The sequence below is a fragment of the Belonocnema kinseyi genome, chromosome 8 (assembly GCF_010883055.1).
Source record: "Belonocnema kinseyi isolate 2016_QV_RU_SX_M_011 chromosome 8, B_treatae_v1, whole genome shotgun sequence".
In the NCBI taxonomy this organism is placed as follows: domain Eukaryota; kingdom Metazoa; phylum Arthropoda; class Insecta; order Hymenoptera; family Cynipidae; genus Belonocnema; species Belonocnema kinseyi.
The window spans coordinates 38,970,673-38,992,751 of NC_046664.1; the positions used below are offsets into that span (position 1 = coordinate 38,970,673).

Consider the following 22,079-nt stretch of genomic DNA (forward strand, 5'->3'; position numbering starts at 1 on the left):
TCTAGTCGGGAGTGGTGCTGACTGAAAACAGATGATTTGGAGCGATTCGCGCGCCATATGTTGGTCATTCTAAGGACTTATTGAACTACCCTCGTAAATAAACGTATTCGTCGAAGCTTATTTTATAATATTTTTGTGAAAGATGCTTAAAAATGGGCCACCGAGGATTTAATTGAGGATGCTAAATTAAGATGCCGCACGCTGAGTCTCTGGGTGCATGGAAAAATTCATGCACTAGCAGCCGAATTTTACGTGCTCAGTGGAACTGAGGCCGTGATTACCTGGGAAAATCCAAAGGTTTTCCTAGCAGCAGGGTAAAGTGACTTACGTGCGCGGATCGATTTATGCAGACGTACGCCAATCACTCTCGCACATGCTTTCTCGCTCTCTCTTTCTTTCTCTCGCTCTCTCTTTCTTTCATTCTTTGCTTATTCCTTTTACGTTCTGTTTCTCTTTTTCTTTTACTTTCTTTCTTAGTCTCTTTCGTTCTTCACAAGATTAGCAAACTCGCCCCTCCATGTTCCTCCATCATCTGCCCTTCTCTACATTTTCCTCTCCTTCCCTGCCTACCTTACACATGACACGCGTGATACGATCCGTGGCCGTGACGCTAAGAGATAAAGCGGCGCGCGAGATTTAATTTTGAATTAGCGATTGATGAAGATGAAAGAAGGGGGATTTGAGTGGGGAAATGAAGGAGAAGACGAAGTGATGCGAGTGTATAAAGGATCGCAGTCACTAATTTCGGGGGTCTTTTTTTTCTAGCATCTTGATTGAGGTACGTTCACTTACATCGTGCAATTATTTATCTACTTTGTCGTAAATTTAATTCAATGTATTCAGTCTAATGTCAGCGTATTTGTCACAAAAAATCTTTTAAAAAATATGTAATTTTATTTTCATTATTTTGCATTTTAATTAATGAATTAAAACAAACAATTTTATCTTAAATTCTGCTGTTTCTTTTATTTATGTGTAACCATTATTATCCCAGTGCCTGTAAAATATAGTTCGGAATCCTGGAAACTGTTAAACAATTACACGTTTTTTAAAATTACTCGAGAACTGTTGATTTTAGGTGGTATATGGTGATGTGAAAAAATGTTCATAATTTTATGGTGCACAAAAAAGTTCTATCTATTGTGGACCCATTATCAATGGCTGTGCTATGAATTTGGACTAGCTGCACAATTCTTTTATTTCTGAACAATAAAATAAAATCTCAAATATCCTGGCAAAAGCGTCGGAAATATATCAGGCGTTTTGTACTGGAGCAAATGCAGGTTCCTGTTAACAAAAAAAAAACGAGTAAGTAATTTGCATGTCAAACTATCAGTATAATATGAGCTCTACTTCAGTGTACAATTTGATATGTTAAAGGGGATGCTTTTGAGATGAAACTTCTTGCAAGTGCTCCTCCATTTTCATACAATACATTTTCCAATTTGTAGGTCAGAATAATAATATTTAGGGCCTCTTTTGAAGCTTTAAACAAGTAAATTAAAAAATTTAAGCTATGATATCGGAAGCAGGGGTGATTATGAGTCCTAATGGCAGCAATGGGAGCGGGGGCGAGAACGCTTACCTCTTTCGATGATATTGAACCCTTAGAAATTTTTTTGCTCATTTTTACCGACAATAGACTTGGCCTTCGGGTGGCCGTGACGTCACTGCAATGCAGGTTCTCAATGAGAAAAATTTCAAAAATAAAAATAAAATTATAAAATAAAATTAATGCAATGCACATTAAGCCATCTTTTTATTTGATGAAAAATATATTCTGCTTGATAATTTGAATAAGAGTAATCACAAATATGTCCTTAAGAACCTATAAAAAACCATAATTACAAAAATGGATTTTTTATTTTCAAACGCAGTGAATAAGACAATTAACAATAAATATAACATAATTTTGAAATGTCTATAACTTGGATTAATTTGTACTTTATTCCTTAAGCACTAGACAATTGTGATGGAATTTACTTTATACGTGGAGGTTAAAAACTTTTCATCTTTTTACATTCTCATTTAGGGGTTAAATTTACTATGTCAAGATTCTTTTTGGTAATGTTAACAACATTCTATTGAAGTAGACTGAGAAAATATGGCCGCTCCCGCAAAACACGTTTTTTATTATTGCTTGCGATGAGCATGATAACTCCGGGAACAATTGTTTGCAATTCAAAATCCAAAAGTATAAGTATTAGACTTGCTACAGGTCTGATGGTTCCGGAAAATTAGGGAATGTCTGGGAAAACATGATAGAGTTCGGGCATTTTCGATAAAGTGAAATTATTTGTATTATTATCATTAAAAATCGCAACGATTTATTTGCAAATTAATCAGTGTTTGTTAAGGATTCAAATTAATTGTTTGAAAATCCTTTTTAATTCGCTGAATGCAACTATTTTTTGAATAAAATTAAAATTCTTTTTGATTAAAATATCAAATATCACGTTTTTCGTTAAAAAAATATCTTCTTTGGTTAATAATTCCATTACATAGTTGAAAGTGAGACTACTTTGTCTAAAATTAATTTATTTGGTTGATGACTGATCATTAATTGTTTTAAGTGGAAATTTAAGTCGTAAATATGTGGTTCAGAATTTATCTTCTTAAGATGAAAATTTAAATATTTGGTTAAAAATTCCTGTATTTTATTGAAAATTCGAATTTTCTGGGAGATTATTTAATCTTGTAGGTGACTCATTCATTTTTTAGTTTAAAATTGCTTTAAAAATTCAAATATTTTATTGAAAATGCATGTATCTTGTGTAAAAACCATCTTTTTGGTTGAAAATAAGTTTTTTCTAATTTACAATTCATTTCTTTGACTGAAAATGTTACTGTTGCAATTTTTTGTCGGAAATTGATCTTTTTAAATATAAATTTAATATTTTTTGTTAAAAAATATACTAATTCGTTGAAAATTTAATTTCATTTAATTAAAAATTCATTTTTTCCTGAAAACTTAACTATTCTATTTTTAGTTGAAACTCTATCTGCTTTAGATGAAAATTCGTCTGTTTTGTTAGAAGCGTACTCTCAATTGTTAAAAATAGATCTTTTCGGTTATATATTAATTCCTTTGCTAGAAAATTATACTATATTGCTGAAAATTTCTTTATTATGTTTATTTTGTTAACAATTTCTTTTACTCGCTGAAAATTTAACTATTTTATGTTTGGTTTAAAATTTATCTTTTCAGTTAAAAATGCATGTAATAATTATAATTTTTCAATAATTAATCATTTTATTTAAAAATTGACTCGATCTATTCCAATTTTTGTGCAAAAGTTACCTTATTCTTTGATAGGAGCGTAATTTTTTTCGTTAAAAAATTATTTGTTTTGTAGGAAATTCAAGATTACCATTTTTTTAACAACTTATCATTTATCTGGTCGAAAAATAAATTTCCACTTAAAACAATCAATTGTCAATTGAAAATCTTAATTTTCAACAAAGTAATTAAATTTTGAAAAAAATGTTTATCTAGTCTAAAATGTTTAAATAGTCATGAACCAAATAAATTAATTTTAAATAAATTAGTTTCACTTTCAACTATGCAATGGAATTATTAACCATAGAAGATAATTTTTTAACGAAATGCCATTAGGACTCATAATCACCCCTGCTTCCGATATCATAGCTAGAATTTTGAAATTTCCTTGTTTAATGCTTTAAAAGAGGCTCTAAATATTATTATTCTGACTTCGTTGTCTGGAAATCTCTGTCCACCGAACTTATTTTAAGTTTGGAAATAAGAAAAAGTCACTGGGGGCTAAATCTAGTGAATACGATGGGTGTTCGACCAATTCGAATTTTATTTCTTCAATTTTAGCCATTGAAACGAAGCATGTGTGAACTCGGGCGTTGTCGTGATGAAAGAGAATTTTTTTTCTTGCCAAATGTGGTCGTTTTTTTTTAAATTTCTTCTTTCAGCTGCTCTAATAATGATGCTTAATATTCACCAGTGTTAAAAATAGATCTTTTCGGTTATATATTAATTCCTTTGCTAGAAAATTATACTATATTGCTGAAAATTTCTTTATTATGTTTATTTTGTTAACAATTTCTTTTACTCACTGAAAATTTAACTATTTTATGTTTGGTTTAAAATTTATCTTTTCAGTTAAAAATGCATGTAATAATTATAATTTTATATACTATAAAATAGTCGCTGACTCTTATTTTATCGTGTCCCGACTGTTTTCCGTTCATAATGTTTATTTCTAGTTAACTTTCAGAGCAAACCGAGCTTTGCTCTCGGATCCAAACTGCTTTTGAAAATACTCAAAAATTAAAGCAGATCACTAAAGGAACTTTGGTCTCAAGAAGTGAGTCTTTGGAGAAAAATTGAACGCGTTTTCAGGCTCAACATTGGGAGTTAGTAAAGGTTCGTGATCAGAATGCCACGAACATTTATTTTACAAGCAATTTTTATGCAACATCTAACTCAAATCCTCGTCAGTGGAGAAGCTTCATCACTTAAAATCCAGTCTTATAGGTGAAGCGGCTCAACTTCTTCATCGAATTCCGATCACTCAAGGCAATTATCAGCGTTGCTGGGACCTACTTTTGAAGCGCTTTGAGAATAAAAGAGTTCTTATTAACTCTCATTTGGCTGAGCTTTTTTGAATCCAGCCAATGAAAGCTGAGTCTTCGAGTGCTCTGAAGAAGGTATATAATGCAGCGATTGATAACGTCGAAGCTTTATCTGCCTTGGCAGAACCGGTGGACAAATGGTCATCATGGCTGGTATATATTAATGTAGAGAAATTAGATCGTCAGTCTCGTCGTGATTGGGAAACTTCTCTTAGAAATTCCACGAATCCTCCAACGGTTGACCAATTGAAAACCTTCTTGCAAACCAGGATTCGGACCTTGGAAGTTTTAGATGCCACTGCAGATCAAACTAATCAGTCTTCGTCTCAACAATCTTCCAAATCTCAGTTTGAGAAGAAAAGGTTTGGAAAGTTCACGAAATCCTCGAGTTCTACAACAGCCAACGTCAACGCAATTTCAAAGCAGCCAATGAAGGAGCAAGCAGCTAAAGAGCAGCTTACGAAGAAGCCACAGGAAAGGAAGTGCTTTTCTGTCGCGAACTGCCTTATTTAATGTCGTGTCCGCAGTTTCAAAGTCAGTCTGTAGCACAAAAAGAAAGAGTCCATTTTTCAAAGAAAATTGTGTATACATTGTTTAGGGTCTCATATATTTCAGAATTGTGTTTCAAAGAACTTGTGTCAGATTCGTCAGGCGAAGCATCATACGGTACTTCATGACCCATCTTCAAGCTCAGGACAATCTTCTTCGATGATATCAAATATATCTTTAACGCCTTATCCAGCATAATCTACACATGCGGTTTCGGTAATGCAAATTACTCAGAAGACACCGTTGGTTCTGCTGACAACAGCAATGGTCCCTTGATCAAAGTCTCCAACTCCCTCGTACCAGAGGACCTGTTGTTCTCCTAGGAGTGGGGGAAAGTAAGTCGGGAACGTCTCGTGGATCAGTCAACGTCGTTGTCTCACCAAGTTTTGATTCGGGCTTTAAACTTCAACTCTGGGCTCTTGCTCTTCCAAAGTTGATTTCTAAATGCCTAGAGCATCAAATTATTCTTGAGGAATGGCCTCATCTCACTGGTCTACAATTAGCGGATACGAAGTTCAGTGGAAGTACTCCGATTTATTTAATTTTAGGTGTGGACGTCTATGCAATTTTAATTAAATAAGGTCTTCGAAAGGGTCTCCCGGGCACTCCTGTAGCTCAAAATTCCGTATTCGGGTGGATTTTCTGTGGACCTACAGGCAATACCTCACCGTTGGATTCATCTACAGTGAATATGTTTCATTGTTCCAAGAATGAAGAACTTTATTTTGACCTTTAAAAATTTTGGGAGGATTTGAAAGTCGTGCCTCCTAAACCTTTTCGGACAGCTGAGGAAGAAGAGTGTGAAAAACTTTTCCAAAAGACTCACTCTAGGACTAAAGATGGGAGATACGTCGTGCATCTGCCCGTCAAGAGTGATGTCACATCGTTAGGACATTCCTATTCTGCAGCTTTTCGCATGCTACTTCATATGGAACAGCGGTTGAAACGAGATGTTCATCTTCACGAATCGTATGCCAAATTCATGGAAGAATACCATCAAGTTCAGCATATGAAGTCCGTCAACATCCCTGCAGATCCAAGAAGTATCTCGCGGTCATTTTTTCTTCCGTATCATGAAGTTTGGCGTGAATCTAGTTCAATCACGAAACTACAAGTAGTTTTTAATGGTTCTCGACGATCAAGTCGAGGCATTTCATTGAACGAGTGTCTTTACGCAGGACTAAAATTACAATTAAATATTTCAGATGTCTTGCTGCAGTGGCGTCTTCACTTCATTGTCTTTTCTGCGGATGTCGAAAAAATGTATCGACAGATTATTGTCCACCATGATGATCAGGATCTCCAACTTATTCAGTGGCGAGAAAGTCAAAATGAGCCCTCCAAGTACTTCGACTCAATACTCTCGCATATGGTCTGACTTGTGCCCCATTTCTAAGTTCTTCGCACCTTTCAGCAGCTTGGTCTTGATGAAGGAGATCGATTTCCCTTGGCTGCTAAAGTGATAAAAAATGGCATCTATGTTGATGATGTCTTATCAGGAGCGGATAATTTGGAAGATGCTATTGAATTACACAACTAACTACGTGGTCTCTTCATGGCGGGCAGCTTGCCGCTCAAAAAGTGGAATTCAAACAGTCATGAGTTAATGCAGCGCATTCTGGAGGAACTGCACGCGTTATCTCCAGATATATCATGGCAGTCAGAAACATCGGTTTCGATGCTTGGGTTAACTTGGAAACCCAGCACCGATTGTTTTATTTTCCAGGTGGATCTTAGGACTATTAAAGATGTCATCACAAAGCGCCTTGTCGTCAGCCATTCAGCCCAATTATTTGATCCTCTAGGATGCTTGGCACCTGTTATCATCGTCGCAAAGATCTTTATCCAGGAACTTTGGAAGCTTAATTTATCCTGGGATGATCCTTTACCTGAATTAGCTCGTTATCGCTGGATAAAATATTATGAAGATCTTCCTCGTCTTTCCGCAGTCAGGATACCTCGCTGGATAGGATTTCTTTCGCGAATGTGCTCGTTCGAACTTCATGGCTTTGCTGACGCTTCTGAAAAGGCATACGGTGCTGTCGTTTATTTAAAGACAATTTCGCCTAACGAAAATTGTTTGATTGGACTCATTTCTTCTAAGACAAAGGTCGCTCCTGTCCAAACTGTTTCGCTTCCTCGTCTTGAGCTATGTGCCTCAGTTTTGTTAGCTCGTCTCGTCGCTCACCTTCAAACTCAACTGCGTTTTGATGCTGCTCTACATTTGTGTTCTGATTCTATGAACACACTTCATTGGATTTCAGCTGTTCCTACAAGATGGATGACATACGTCGCGAATCGGGTTTCGGAAATGCAAACGATCGTTCCTTCAGCAATTTGGAATCATGTTCCGGGTGCAGATAATCCAGATGACTGTGCTTCTCGCGGGTTGTCAGCTTGCGAACTTTCGCAGTTTTCACTCTGGTGGAATGGTCCTCCGTGGCTTAAAAGACAAGAAGAGTGGCCTTCATCTCTGCTTGGTCCTCCAGAAAATGACAGTGGCCAAAGAAGAACGTCCAGTTACTGTCAACGTAGCAGTTATGTTAATGAACCGTGTGATCTTCTGAGTCGTTATTCATCTTTAGACAAATTACTACGAGTCACTGCTTGGTGTCTTCGTTCTCGAGACGCTTTGAAGTGTCGTTCTATTATCGTTTCTCGAATTTAAGTTGCATCAGATCTTCGAACAGCTCTTTTATTCTGGATTCAGTAAGAACAAAATAATTATTTTTCTAATAAAATCACCGCTCTAAAAAATAAAATGCAGATTTCTAAGAATAGCACTCTAATAAAGTTGACTCCATTATTTGATTGTCAACTTCTTCGTATTGGAGGTCGCTTAAAGCACTCTCTTCTCACTTATGATGAGAAGCATCCACTGATTCTACCTCCTAAGTCTATTCTCACAATTCTTATCATCCGCGAATGTCACCTTCGCTGTCTTCATGGGGGTGTCCAACTTACCCTTGGAACGTTACGACAATCTTATTGAATTCATCGAGGTCGCAATTTGGTCCGATCATTGATTCATCGGTGCATTCCATGCGTAAGAAACAGAGGTAATACTCAGCAACAGCTGATGAGTGACCTCTCTTCCATTCGCATTACTCCACCTGACAGAGCATTCATGAACACTGGAGTAGACTATGCTGGCCCCATCAATGTTCGCATCTCCAAAGGACAAGGTCACCATTCCCACAAAGCCTGGATTTGTATTTTTGTCTGTTGTGCCTCCCGCTCAGTTCATCTCGAGTTGGTTTCTGATTACACAGCAGAAGCCTTCATAGCTGCTTGTATTCGCTTTATTTCTCGTCGTGGTCTTTGTCGAACGTTGTCTAGTGACGAGGGTACGAATTTTGTGGGAGCAGATTGTCAACTACAGGAAATATTTTCTGAGGCATCAGTAGAGTTTGCTTCGGTCGCTACATACCTTGCTTCGCATGGTACCCAGTGGAAATTCAACCCTCCTGCAGCACCTCACTTCGAAGGCTTATGGGAAGCTGCAGTTAAGTCGACCAAATTCCATTTTCGTGGAGTCATTGGAGACTCTACATTGACGTTTGAGGAAATGGCCACTCTTTTTACAGAAATTGAAGCTTGCCTTAATTCTCGGCCTCTCAGAGCTCAGTCAGATGATCCAAGAGACATTTCTGCCCTCACACCAGGACATTTTCTCATTGGAGGTCCACTGAATGCAGTTCCTGAACCATCGCTTGCAGAAATTCTTCCAAATCGATTGACTCGCTGGCAGTTGATCCAGCAAATGCGTGATCATTTCTGGAAGCGCTGGTCAGCTGAGTATTTGAAAGAACTTCAACCTCGATCCAAGTGGACTACTTCATCGCCATCCATACAGATTGGAGATTTAGTTCTCATTCGACACGAGAACCTTTCACCTACTCAATGGCCTATGGGTCGGGTTCTATAGCTTCATCCTGACAAGGATGGCCTAGTTCGGGTTGTCACTCTCAAGACAAAGACTAGCACACTCGATAGGCCAATTGTTAAATTGTGCCTTCTCCCACATTCATCTTAAGTGCAGTGATTGTGAGCTTATTTCGTCGGGGACGAAAGCGGGCAGAATGTTGTGAATTGGACATTAGTTCACTGTTTTTTATGAATGTTTTAATTTGTCTTCTCATTTTCTATTTTTATTTGCGTTCTTCGTTACATTTATGATTCTTGGACTTGTCCTTATATTTGATTTTCGTATTGAGTAATGTCTAAATTTATGTCTAAGCCGGTCTTATCGTTTTCGTGCTCTCCTTCTCTTACAAATAGTCTTGTTGCTCGATTTCCCAAATTTATTTTCTCGCTTCGTCAGTCCGCGTTCGCCAAGCAAGAAGTTCTGTTGATTTTATATAGTTTTAATCTATTTATAATAAAGACCGCGCTTTTACGGCGTTATTTTTATGAATTAAAGTGCTGTGATTTTAATTGACTTGACCTAAACACGCATGTCTCCCTACCAGAATTGATCAGTCGTGACAATGTTAACTCGTTTTTTCAGTGTTCAAAACAGTAGAGAATTAACATTTTTAATTAAAAATTTATTTTTTTTTAGTTGAAAATTCAACCATTTCTTTGAAAATGCACATATTTCGATGAAACTTCGTGTTTTTGGTAGGAAATTAGTCTTCTTGTTTGAAAATTTATCTTTGTGATTAAGAACAAAACTATTAATAATTAACTATAGTTGAAAAATCTGTTAAATATTAATTCTTTTAACTAAAAGGAACATTCCTATTTCTGGTTCTATATATATATTCATATTTTTAATAAAAAATTTATCTTTTTTAGTTGATAACTCCAATATTTGTTTGAAAATTGATCTTCTTGATCAATTTTCTTTTTGGTAGAAAATTAATTTTCTTTATTAAAATCTTATCTTGTTCAATAGTAAAACTGCGTACCTACAAGATATTGTGTGCTTTTCACAGATTTAATAAAATTCTCTGATCTGGACCTCCTTTGTGTGCTGAAACGTTTGAAACAACTTAATTAGTTTCAATTCACCTGAATCTAAAGCCAACAACTTACATCAACAATTTCTTCAAAATTCTGTTAATTATTAAAAAAATTTCTTTGCTAGAAAATTAATCTTCGTGATTGAAAATTCTTCTTGTTTGTTAAAACTTCTACTGTTTGGTGTCAAATTCATCTGTTTAGTTAAAATTAAAAATAATCTGTAGAAAATTTCATTTTTTTATTCAATATTAAGTTTTATAAACTAAAAACTGTATTATTCTATTTTTGTTTAAAATTTGATATTTTTTATTGAACCTAGATCATTGTTGGTTGAAAATTAATAGTTTTTTTTTTTGTCGAGAATTATCGTTATGGGTACAACATTAATCTGCTTTTATTATTCTTAGCATAGATGTCCAAATTGGATTTTTTTGTCTTAAATCGGAAAAAATGTGTTTCATAATTTACTATAAAACAATTTTAATCGCTGAAAGATTCTGCTAAATAATATGTAGAACCTGCCTGATTTTACATTAATTCTATTTTATTTTAAATACTTTTTATAACATTTTTCTTGCATTGAAAGTTAATTAAGTTGAAAATTCTAGTATTTGTTTAAAAAATTTTTTAAATAGAAAATTATTCGTTGTCATTAAAAATTCATCTTTTTTGTTAAAACTTTTACTATTTGGTGTCAAGTTTATCTACTTTAATTAAGATTTGAAATAATCTGTAAAAAATTTCATTTTTTTGATCGAATATTAATTTTTATAAGCTAAAAACTGAATTATTCTATTTTTGTTTAAAATTTGATATTTTTTTCAAACTTTATCTTTTTAGTTAAAAATTATTTTATGGGTGAAAAATTAATCTATTTTTTATTATTCTTAATATAGATGCCCAAATTCGATTTTTTTGTCTCAGATCAGAAAAAAGACGTCTTGCATAATTTACTATAAAAGAATTTAATCGCTGAGAGATTCTTCTAAATAATGTGTAGAATCTGCCTGATTATAAGTAAATTCTATTTTATTTGAAATTATTTTATAATATTGTTCTTGCACTGAAAATTAATTTAGTTGATAATTCTATTCTTTGTTTAAAAAATTTTTTGTTTAATACAAAATTAATCGTTGTGATTAAAAATTCATATTTCTTGTTACAACTTTTACTATTTGGTGTCAAGTTCATCAGTTTTAATTTAATTTTAAATAACCTGTAGATAAATTTTTTTTTTTTGATTATATATTAACTTTTATAAACTAAAAACTGAATTGTTCTATTTTTGTTTAAAATTTGATATTTTTTATTGAAACTTCATCTTTTTTGTTAAAAATAATTTTATGGGTGAAGAATTAATCTGTTTTTTATTATTCTTAACATAGATGTCCAAATTCCATTTCTTTCTCTTATATCAGAAAAAATTTCTTGCATAATTTTTTCTTTTTATTACACCATTAAGCCATTTCCCTTTCGGGGTAGGCGTGACTCACTCGGTAGGGGAAAGAAGTAGTGTGTGGAAGGGATAAAGAGTTTTCAAATTGATCCAAAATTCTCGTGTTATTCATGTAAATAACACGCTCGTTCCGCAACACTGCTCTGACCCAGGTTTCTGATCAATCTCTCTAGTAATCACCCCAAGCGAAGATCCTCACGAAGTCGTTATATAAGGTTCCCCACTAGGGTCCCTTAGTGGCCAAGGTCTTTTGTTTCAGGCTTCATTCACTCTACTGACACTCTTTTTATTAAATATTTGCCGCCATACTTTCCTTTCCTGGCATACTTCTCTAGCTTCTTTTATGTCCATGCATGCACTTGATACACATAATTGGTTAATCGTTCATTTGGCATTCTCTCAACATGTGCGAACCATCCTAACCGATTTCTTTCCCATGTGTCTACTAGCGTCTCTTCTGCACCACAATCTTTTAGAATTATCTCGTTACTTACTTTGGCCATTTTAGCTTTATTTGATATATTTTTACTTCTGATAAGGGAACTGCTCTACCAATAACCTTCTTACCTTCGTTTATGCGTCTATCTAATTCCTCATGTATCTTCCCGTCTCTAGTAAATAAGCTACCACGGTATACGAACTTATCAACTCGTTCAATTCTCACATCATTTAATAAAATACTGCATAGTGTTTTCTCACTCTTTCCTTTGCACACCATAGCTTTTGTTTTATTGCGTTAATTTTGAGGCCTATGCTCTTCATGCTTGCATCTAGTTTATTCAACATTCTTTGTAAGTCTTCGATAGACTCTGCCATAACAACCTTATCATCTGCAAACGCTAACCCACGTACCCTTACGGTTTCTAGATACACACCCTCTTCGTCGAAGAGAGCCATTCTTAAACACTTGTCCATGAATAATATAAATGACCATGAATACATAACGTATCCTTGTCTAACTTCTTGAATAATGTCGAAACAGTCACTCAATTTCCCATTCACTCTTACCCTCGCTTTGCTACCTGTATATATTGTTTTTATATAGCTTGTAGGAGCCATCCATTGACTCCATACTCTTTCAGGACTTTCCAAAGTTTACTTCTATCTACCTTGTCAAAAGCTTTTTCTAGGTCAACAAAAGCACAGAAAAATTTTTTCCCTACTTTCAAACTTTTTTCTGTTATTTGCCTCAAGCTAAATATTTGATCCGTACATGACCTTCCTGGCATAAACCCACTTTGGACTTTCCAAATCTTTGCTTCTGTTATTTTCATTACCCTACAAATAAGTATTTTTGAATATGTTTTACTTACGGTACTTAATCAGCTAATCCCTCCGTAATTAATGCAGTCGCTTTTATCTCCCTTTCTCTTGTATATTGGTACGATAACCGCTTTTTTCCAATCGTCTGGGACGTCTCCCATCTCGACACATAAATTTATCAATTCGCACAGTCTATGTGGTATGCACTCGCCACTATGCTTAAGCATTTCAGCGTTAATACCGCCTACCCCGGCAGCCTTGCCGTTTTTCAAGTTCTTAATTATATCCCTAACCTCAGTGACACAGACTTTCTCAATTGAGTTTTCTGTCGCATCGTGTTTAACATCGCAGTTGCGGTGTCCTATAGCTTCATCTCCGAATTGTCTCCTAAAATAGTCACTGACAGCCTCTAGTAATCCTTTGAGTATCCTGTTTTCGTGTCTATAATCATTTCTACGTCTATTTCTTTCCTAATTGATAAGACCTGCGATGTTCAAAGTTCTCTTGTACACTTCTCTCTTTGCTTTTCGGGCAGCCTGAATTTTATCATTCCACCACGCATCACCAGACATTCTTCCTATAACTGCAGTACCACACACTTCGATCGTTCATCTGACAAGGATATCTCTTTTTTTGTGTCTTTTTATTTTAAGCCTAAATCTTTGAGTTCATAATAAAAAGAGCATCTCCCCCCCCCCCCTCCGGTTCAAAATATCAGCGTTATTTTTAGTTTGTAGGTTTAAAATTTCTTTTTTATCGTAAAATTATAATAAATTGATATGAATTACTTATCTTTAAGTACGTTTTCGGATTTTCTAGTAACTGCATATCGAAGCACAATTTTAAGAAAGTGCATATATTAAAAATTGAAAATTTTCTATTTGGCTTTTTCCCCAACCGAGGATACATGACCGGCCTCTTTTAAAGTTATTACGAAATTGATACTGTTAATCGCTGAAAGATTCTCATATATAATGTGTAGAAACTGCCTACTTTTAAATGAATTCCATCTTATTTTAAATACTTTTTATTTTATTGTACTTGGATTGAAAATTAATTTAGTTGAAAATTCTATTATTTGTTAAAAAAGATTTTTAAAATAGAAAACTAATCTTTGTGATTGAAAAATCATGTCTTTTGTTAAAACTTTTACTATTTGGTGTGAAATTCGCCTGTTTTGGTTAAAATTTTAAATAACCTGTAGAAAATTTAATTTTTTTTCTTGAATATTAACTTTTATATACTAAAAACTGAATCATTTTATTTTTGTTTAAAATTTGATATTTTTTGTTGAAACTTAGATCTTTTTCAGTTAAAAATGGAATTATTTGTTTGAAAATTCCCGTATTTTGTTGAAAATTTGTGTTTTTTGTTAAAAATATAAAACTTCTCCCTTGAAAATTCATCTTTTTGATTGAAAATTTATGTATTTTGTTGTAAGTTTCTTTTTAGTTGGTCAAAAATTAATTTCTCACCGACCATTAGGTGATAATGAAAGTGCCCGTATATCCCTATAGTATGTACTGTTGTTGGAGGGTTTCAAAATTGTGTTTTTATATCATAAAGATTGAGTATTTTTAAAAATTGTCGGCAGATACGAAGACCCGATACATCCATAAACCTGAACATAATTCATTCAATCCCCCATTTCTTAAACCATATATTGTTTAAAAGCACATCCAACATTGGAAACCTATACATTTCATACAGTTGTTTTGTGGTGAAGGTGAAGTGCAAGGAGTTTAATAGTACTTTTCTGATATTGAGTAGAGTTAGTGTAACATTGGTGTATTTTTAGTTACAACTGAATGTTTTAGTTATTATTTGCATTCGATATAAACATTAACATAAAGTATTATTCCTGTGATGCATGGAATTTGTTATAAAATTACATTGCTGATAAAAAAAGGGGTAGCAACTTATTGAAATTTTGAAGTTAATATTACATATTGCAATTCAAGAGCGAACTGCTCGCAGTTAAAAAATTTATCAAAAAGACGAGCGACGAAAAAATAAAAAGGTATTTTTTATTTTAATCCTGATTAAAATAGTTTCTGTTTTTTTACCAAAATTTTATAAATTTTAATGAAATTTTTTTTGAAATTTGTAAGAAAAATTTAACATTTTGCGTAACCTTTCATCGCAAAAAATAATATTTGATAGATTTTTGTAGATATACGGATGATTTACAATAAAGTGGCCAAAATGATCTAATTCTGCGACCAGCAGTTCGCTCTTGTATTCTAAAATTAATTCCTAACCTCAAATTCTCAAAAGTTGTTATAGCATTTCACACCAGCAATGGAATTTAATAACAAATTCCATGCTTTATAGAAATATTGCTTAATGTTAATGTTTATATTAATAACAAATAATAGCTTAAACATTAACTTGCAATTAAAAATATACGAACCCTACTGACGGAAATCTCAGAGTATATGGTAAAGATACTCAATGTTCTGAGAAGCTCGGAGAAATTCTCCGTAGGCACTCAGGTCCAGATAGCTCGTTCAAATACTTTGAAAGCTTTAAAATGTCCTTTTCGAAATAAAAATAAAAATACGATCATAAATAACAAGCAGAGGCTCTGTATTTTGATTGCGGCGGTACGCGTGGCAAGGCGGTGGTAAATGAGAAGCGCTCGTTCGTATTATCGACTTCGAATTTTGATTCGATTATTATTCCCAACAGTGATCCAAAAAGACTTGCGCATGCTTGAACTGTGCGGCGCTCATTGGCTCTTATTCGCGGACGTATTTAAGAATCAAGTACAGACGCGCACCGTAGCCAATAAACATCACACAAATCCAAGCAAGTGCAGGTTGAGTCAGCTCCGTTGGGATCATTAATTTCAAGAATAGACGTGTAACGTTCCATTACTGTCTAACTCACGGTGACTCACGGATGACTCTGTCGCACGCGTGTAGCTATCAAAGAACGAGCAATCGTGACCATTTTTTTCAATATTTTCCAATTCTGTCTAACCCACTAACGCCTCGTGTCACACGCATATAGCCATGAAATCGAGTATTGTGACAATCGAAATCGACAATACCGTTTAGAGATTTTATACTAAGGATTGAATTTCACAGGGTGTCAAGAGAATGAAAGTTCAGGCAATTTTGCTATGTTCTATAATTTTAGAAAAAAATAAGGAAATTAATTATTATCAAGCCTCCTTGTGCAATTTTGTTGCACATTTAAAAAAAAATTATTTTGGTTTAAAAAATGTGCTTTCAAATTTGCATAAGTTTAAGAGATATTCAGGAATTTTGAAAAGATTAGAAAGTAATTAAAATTTGTAAAGACTTTTTAAAGTATTTTTGAAAGTTTAATGAAAATACAAAAAAATCATTTAGGTTTGTACAAATAATTAATATAATTTTTTATTATGAAAAATTGATTTTAAAAAATCCTAATACATTTTAAGCTATGTTTAAAATGGTCAATGAAGCATCTGAAGATTTTAAGGCAATCTTTTTCATTTTGCCGAATTTCAAAGAAAATCAGGAAAAATTTAAATAGTTTTTAATAATTAAAAGGCTTAGAAGGCCCGAAAATATTAGAAACAGAACTTTTTCAAGATAGGTAGGAAAATTTTTAATGACTTTTTATTTTAAAAAACGTACTTCATGAGAATATTATAAAGGTTTTTAAAAATGTGAAATGATTTCCTAAAATTTAAAAGAAGACTGCAGAAGATTTGAAAGCAAAATGTTTCAATTTGGTAAGATTAAAATAAATAGATCGAAAGCGAGTAAATGCAAAAAATATTAACAAGAATTTAAGAGATTTAAATCGAATTTTAAACTTGAATTCTGTTAGAAACTTAGATTTCTAAAGAATTTAAACATAAAGTTTAGAAACTTGAAAGAAATTCCGAAGGATTTCAAGAACTCAACTATTTTTCTTAAATTCCTGGGAAAAATTTAAAAGATTATGAGTCAGCATTTTCACATCTTGAATTGAGGAACATAATTCTTATTAGGCCATCTTGTGTAATTTTGTTACACAATTTTTTAAATTATATGTTGCTTTAAAAACCTGCATTCAAAGTTGAGTAAGCTTAAGATGTATTCAGAAATTTTGTAAGGATTCAAATATAATTAAAACCTGTAAAGATTTTTCAAGAATTTTGTAAGTTTTCACGAAAATGAAAAAAATGATTTTAGGTTCTTAGAAATAATTAAAATAATTTTTCATTTCGAAAAATTAATTTCAGGAGATTATTTTAAAGCATTTCCAAACATTAAAAAAGACGTCAAAAATTGTTAAAGTACCTGAGAAATTTGAAAGGTAATTTTTTTTTTGCAAAATAAAAAAAATCAGGAAATATTTTTTATGATTTTCTATTTTGAAAAATGTGCTTTAAAAGAAAATTAAAGAAGATTTTTAAACACATCAAACAATTTCCTAAAATTTCGAAAAAGAGTGTAAAAGGTTTTAAAATCAACATTTTTTAATTCGATAACATTAAAAGTTTTTTGAAATGTAAATAATCGAATAAATTCAATAAATATTGAGTAAAACTGATGAGATTAAAAAAGAATTTAAACTTCAGAGAATTTTAGAAACGTAGGATAAACTGATTGAAAAAACTGAAAAACCTGAAAATTTTTGTAGATGAATAAGAAAGATGCGCCTGGAAATGATGTGCAATTATCAGTCTTTAAAATTAAAATTCCAAAGATTATTTTAAAATTATACTTTCAGTACATTTCTTCTCAATTAAAATCCACGATTTTAATCGCAAGAGGTTGAATTATTTCCCATTAGAATAAGTAATTACATAAATTTTGAAAATTCAAAAAAGGTAACTTGGAATAAGTTGAATGAGATATGAAAAAAGTTTATTTTAATTACACATCAGATTTGTTGAATTATTTCTAAAATTTTGGAAACATTAAAAAATGTAGTATTTAAATACACTTAACATTTAAGACTTTTATATAAAATTTTGATAAGATGTAATAGATATGTATTTAAAATGAAAAAAATAATAATAAAAGTCGATAAACGAAGGACTTTCAGATAATGAAAGATAATGAAAAAAACTCCTTGGGAAAAAACATAGATAATTGTTTTGCAATGAATTCTAACAGAAAATTGAAAAAAGATTACAAATTTTTTTTCATTATTTCCTAAAATGTCTAAAAAGTACGTAAAATATTTTTAAGCAAAATGTTGTAATTTTTCCATATTATTTAACCTTAGAAAAATTAAGGAATATAATTCTTTTAAATTTGAGTAAGTTTAAGAGATATTCAAAAATTTTAAAACGATTCGAAAATAATTAAAACTTGTAAAGATTTTTAAATGAATAATTAACCTAATTTTTTATTTACAATAATTAATTTGAAAAGATTATTTTTAAACATTTCAAAACATTGCAAATGATTTCAAATATTCTGAAAGTATCTGAAAGACTTTAAAGGCATTTTTTGATTTTGCAGAATTAAAAAAAAATTAGGAAAAATTTGAATTATTTCTGAATATTAAAGATTGGAAGGTCTGACAAGATTAGAAAAACAGAATTATTTTTCTAAAATGCTTCAATTTGATAAGATTAAAAAGTTTAAAAAATGTAAATAATCAAGTGAATTCAGGAAGCATTTAGTCGACTTGATGAGATTCAAAAAATTTAAACTTTAAAAGTGTTTTAGAAACCCAAGATAAACTTTAGGAACTTTAAAAGAATCTCGAAAGGTTTCAGGAGAATAAACATAGTTTCTTAAAATGCTTGGTAAAATTTAGAAGATTGTACGGACATTTTTTTCTGCATTTTGAATGATTTTTTTCAATTTTTGATAAAAACTCGAGAGAGTTACCAATATCTTGAATAATTCAAAACGTTTTAAATAGATAAGTATTTTCCTAATATTTGTTAAAATCCTGTAAAATGGAAATAAAATGTCTTTACAATCTCTTATGATCTTTTCTGACCCATTAAATATATTCGAAAATCTTTTTTTAATTTTCTTGAGTATCTTATAACAATTATTGACATATAAATTTATAAACAAACTGATAATACTTATTTTATTGTATATGAAATCTTTACAAAATCTTTAATGCCTTAAAATACTTATCTCAAAATTACAAAATTTAGCTTTTACAATTTTATTTTAATTGTAAAATAATTGTAATTGGAAATTGATTGTAAATAATTATAAGATAAGTCCAAAAGAATTTATTTCATGAAAAAATATCTCATGATCATAAAAGCAGAAAAAATTGTAAAGGTAAGTCTTTGTAGCATTTTAATAACTAATAAACATATTTTCAGATTATTTTTCCTTGATTCGGGCCTAGGGTCAAACATGGTACATAACCGTCGTGAAATTTCAAATAAAAATTGTATTCTCTATACATTAATTTTTTTAATTAATAATAATACTTTTATAAATATTGCCAAAAATTATTTGAATATGGAATACATTGATTTTTATTTTAAAAATTCCTGTAAATAGTTGGTGTTTTTTAAATTTTACGATATTTGTGTACCATGTTTGACCTTAGGGAATAGATTTCAGGAATAAAATTATAAAGATATATCCATTAGTTAGTAAAATACTATGAAGAATCGCCTTTCCACACACACCACATTCAATGGAAAATTTTACAACATTTTTGTCAAATGATTAGTCTTTTGAATGAGGTCAAGTTAATAACTTTTTGGCTTTTTCTCTTAAAATCCTAAAAATTGTGAATAAAGCCTAATATAGCTTGAAAAGAGATGTATCAAAAAAGAACCTAGAGGACTTTAAATTTTTTTATTTTATTGGATTTCAAAAAATATTAGAAAAATTCGATGCTTTTCAAACGATGTTTAGGACATTTAGAAGTTTGGAAGATATCAACGAATAATTGATAATATTTAACAAATTTTTTCAAGTGTTTAAATATTTTTGATACGTTAAAAAAAATAAATTCTAAAATAATATTTTTAACTTACTACATTTTTCTTCGAATCTTAATAAAGCATTCAAGATGTAAAAAACTTGACTCATTTAATCTTCTAAATTTTTCACAGAAATTTTAAGAAACATAATTTTATTTCCATGAAATCTTTCGGAATTCTCTTAAAGCTTCTAAAGTTTAGTTTTTTGAAATCTTTCAAAATCTGCATTTCTAAAAAATTTAAGTTTATAATTAGATTTGAATCTCTTCCATTCTTCTAAATATTTCTTGAATTTACTGGATTACTTACGCTTTTTAAAACTTTTTAATTTTATAAAATTGAAACATTTTGCTTTAAAATCTTCTTCACTCTTCTTATAAACTTTAGGAAATCGTTTGATGTGTTACAAAATCTTTTTGAATTTTTTTAAAGCACATTTTTGTAAATAAAAAATATTAAAAACTATCAAACGATTATTAGAAAAATAATTCTTTTTCCTAATATTTTCAGACCTTCGAGTCTTCTAATTTTTAAGAATTATTGAAATTTTTCCTGATTCTTTTGCAGTTTTTAATTATTTTTTAATCGTTTCAAAATTTCTGAATGTCTCGTACTGTTATTAAAATTTGAAAGCAAATTTTACAAACCAACATAAACATAACAAGAAGTGGTGCAACAAAATTGCGCAAGAAGGCTTAAAAAGATTTAAATTCCTTATTTTTTCTAAAATTATATAATATGGCAAAATTACGAAATAATTTTAATACCTTGTGATCTTTTCTTTAATTTTCTCTCAGAATTCATTCCATTCCATTTCTGGTTGACAAATAATTTTTAAAATGAAAATCTAATTATACGTTTAAAAATTGAACTATTCTGTTGTAAATTCGATTGTGCGTGTGTTTTTGTTTTGTTTTAACATTTTACAGTTAAAAATTCATTTCTTCCATCGAAAATGAAACTATTTTCCAATTAACATTTTTCAAAAGAACTACTTTGGTTGATAATTTAAATGTTCTGTTGAAAATTTGATTTGTTTGTTGTTGAAAAAACATTTTCTGATGCTAAAAATTTAACTATATCATTTTTGGTTGAATTTTTTTGATAGGAAATTGACCTTTTCAGTAGAAAATTCTTCTTTTTTGGTAGAAAATTATTCTGGTTGTTTAAATTTTCATCTATTTTAATCAAGAATTCATTTCTTTGGATGAAAATGCAATTTTTTATAAAACTTCTTTTATGTTGGTATAAAATGGTTAAAAGTTCATCTATTTTTTTGGAAATTAAACTGTTTTGCTGAAAAATTTTTGGTTGTAAATTGATTTTTAACCTGATAATGTAAGCGTTTTTCGTTGAAAATTGATCTATTTTGCAAACAAAAATATTTTGTTGTTTTAAAATTGATTTAAAAATTTTTGAATTTCTGTTTCCGGAAAAAAGTTATTGGTTTAAAAATTAAATTGTTTGTTTGCAAATTGAATTTTTTGCTTCGAAATTTAAATATTTTGTTGAAACTTTAATTTTTTGGGGTTGATCGTTATTTTTCAACTGAAGATTTATCTATTCAATTTCTCATTGAAACATTATAATTTTAGTTGAAAATGAATTTCTTTCGTTGAAAATTCAATTTTTTGTCTGAAAATCTAACTGTTCCATTTTTGATCGAATACTAAGCTTTTTTTTAGTTTGAACTTCGTTTCTATAGATAAAAGTTGAACAATTTTGTTGACACTTTTTTTTTGAAAATTTTTCTTTTTAGTTATAAATTTTTCTTCTTTGTTGGCCAATTATTCTTCTTTGAAATTTCATTTGTTTGACATAAAAATTAATTTATTTTGTTGCAAATTCGCATTTATTTGGGTTTACAACTTAATTTCTTCAACTGCAAGCTTCAGTATAAACTGCAATGTTTAAGTTAAAAAATGTATTTTTAAAATTAATTTCTTAGATTAAAAATTTAACTACTTTGTCAAAAATTTGTTATTTATTTGATAAAAATCCATTGTTTACTAAAAATATGACTAAGGCATGCACATTTTACATGCAGAAGTATTGTTTCCTATATCTAATTACATGAAGTCAATTACATTTGCCTCTTCGCAATAAGCCTAATGGTTCTAAGGTAACTCGGGATTTCAAAACCAGAATAAATTTACGGAGGAGATAGATCGACATCCCTGGGTTCTTGCTCGTGCATTGTCGGCTTTACACGAGGATGGGCTTCGCAGCATTTAACATAGCCGACTCACCGATACGCTACGTTTGAATGAGTCGCACCCAGATGGGAGAGTGGTGGGGCCGAAAAATACCACGTTCTGAAGACACTGTCGTAAAGTA

At 31.1% G+C, this 22,079-nt stretch overlaps 1 protein-coding gene across 3 annotated transcripts in view; it reads right to left on the reverse strand.

Annotated features, from left to right (window-relative positions):
- Positions 1 to 22,079, reverse strand: part of LOC117178880 (glutamate receptor ionotropic, kainate 2-like) — a 461,802-nt gene that overhangs the window by 215,155 nt on the left and 224,568 nt on the right. The gene's annotated exons all lie outside the window — the stretch shown is intronic.